At 33.3% G+C, this 2,230-nt stretch overlaps 1 non-coding gene across 1 annotated transcript; it reads left to right on the top strand.

Annotated features, from left to right (window-relative positions):
• Window positions 1-1,963: 1,963 nt before the first annotated feature.
• LOC145044731 (small nucleolar RNA snoR104) lies at window positions 1,964-2,026 on the top strand. The gene has a single exon (XR_013681675.1). It is a non-coding gene; the product is annotated as a small nucleolar RNA snoR104 (small nucleolar RNA).
• The last annotated feature ends 204 nt before the right edge of the window (window positions 2,027-2,230 follow it).

Here is a 2,230-nt window from a genome sequence, read left to right as displayed (position 1 = left end):
GCAGCTGCAACAAATTCTAAAGACGAAGCCAATAATATTGAAGAAAGTGAATGGGAATTTCATCTGGATGCAGTGGAGAAACCTTCTAAACCTGTAAGTGAAGGCGTAACAGAAGCTGGAGAGGTGAAGTCTTATATTGCCATTAGAGAAGAGCTGTACAAGAAGGCTAAAGAATTTGATTCCAAGATAATTGATTTTGAGACTGCTATCAGAAAACCCTACTTGCATCAGGTTTTTAACATTTTTTTTGATAATGTATACAGAGGCAACCGGAGATTCACCTGTTCACTTCATCGTACTTGTGAACTTTGAATATGTGTGGGCCCGAAGGGCTTCATATGGACAGCAAAGTGATATAGGATAACAAAAGGAATATAACTATTAACAGTTGATCAAAATCAAAAGATATAATTGTTATTCTTTGTTTATGTTTTGTTACTGCTTAATATATAACTTATGCATGTTAATTGCCACAGAGACGACAACCTTTAGGGTTTGCGTTAAGGTTGATTGTTACAGAGATATGGAAATTTTAATGGGAAAGCTTAACTGAAGAACTTATAAAAAGACTAGAGTATAGAGTTTCCTTGGCTGATGAATGGATTATCTCTAATTATGTAGTGGGTACTCCACACTCAAACAAACACTGATATAGTTTCGTAGGTTTCAAGTTTCAATATTGTATTCCTATTTAACATACTGAGTCTACTCTTGCAAAAGTTGTGGCAACTTTTTTTTCTTCATGCAACTGTATCACAAATATAGCTAATTGGAAATATTATTATGATTAGGTTATCTAGTTCTTCATTTAGACCTCTACTTGTATTGCCTAGTTAAAATATATAACTTTTAGCACTTTTTGTGTTTATTTGGACTGATTCGATGTTACATGGTTGAGAATTTCGAACTGCTATCACCTTTGTATGGTTACCTTGGTTGTTCACGGTTGTTATCTTCTATACAGGTTTAAGATACAATTAATCACCTATTTACTATGGGTGATAGTGAAACAGTTGTTGCTCAATCATCAGCTATCCAAGAGCATCCATCAACTACAGTTAATAGAGATTTGGCTGCTTCTACAGGTATCGATACCATGGATGTAGACAATGTCATTCCTCATGAGGATGATCAAGCATCCATTCAGGTAGTATCTTACTGCTGCTATAGCAACCCCCCTATGTTCTTTAGAGTTCTTGGGCATAAACTTCCTCTTTTTGATTCATATGGTGGCTTTTTTATATATATTTGTAGAAAACCATGTTACACATCACCCAAAAAACAAAATGAAAAAAAACTGAACAAAAACTATGAGTTTTGATTTATGTTATAGACAATAAAGGGGATTTGATTACTTAATAGTTTTTAGAATCAGTCGGGAGTCTTTCAAAGAATCCAGAAAGTTTTCATGAATCAAAAGCTACAGAGTCTTCTTTCCACTTTTTGAATAGCAATTAGCAAATCCCTTCTATCTTAATGTTCTTTATATAACTTATTTGTTGCATGAAATCTTTTCTTGATGCATAAGAATTTCATGCTTTCAGACTTTACTTACATGGTTGCTTTTTTATATCAGGCATCACCCGAACATTGTTCTATTGCTTTTTATCGAGAGGGGTAAGAACTAAGAATTACTTTCTTATTTTATCTTTTTCTGTTATTTTTTCAATCTGATAATTTATATATATTTAGAATGACTTGTGATATTAACCTGTCTAATAACTTTTGATGAGCATGTGCATAGGGGTAAAACGGGAAGAGGAAATGCTCGGGAGATGGGCTTTGAGAGTTTCCTTGACTTTGTTCTAGCCCTAAAAACAAAGACATTCCAGAGGGAATTACATATCTTTTCTGATGTTTAGATCTTAATGGAAGAGGCTTCTTTACAACAACTGATATTCACACCCTTTTCAGGTATAACTAATTATTAGGAAATAGGAAATTGAAAATTGGAAGTAAAGGAGGGGAGCATTTAAAGATTAAATGTTGCCTGATATACCCTTCCTAGAACAAAAAATAAAAATGAAAAATCTCTGCTTTTCCAACTTGTTGCATGCGAGACTCATCTGCAAGCCTCTTGACTATGAGATACATATTTTCACCATATATTAGTAATAAAAAAATAAAAAATTGATTTGATAATTGATTGGTACACTACACTACAGGGATGTGCACCAAAATTAAATTTATTTACCACTAGTGGAATTCAAGATATGTACAGGAGTGTCTG

The sequence above is a fragment of the Lactuca saligna genome, chromosome 4 (genome assembly GCF_052625555.1).
Source record: "Lactuca saligna cultivar CGN05327 chromosome 4, ASM5262555v1, whole genome shotgun sequence".
NCBI classification, from domain to species: Eukaryota; Viridiplantae; Streptophyta; class Magnoliopsida; order Asterales; family Asteraceae; genus Lactuca; species Lactuca saligna.
This window is presented reverse-complemented; position numbering and strand designations above follow the sequence as displayed.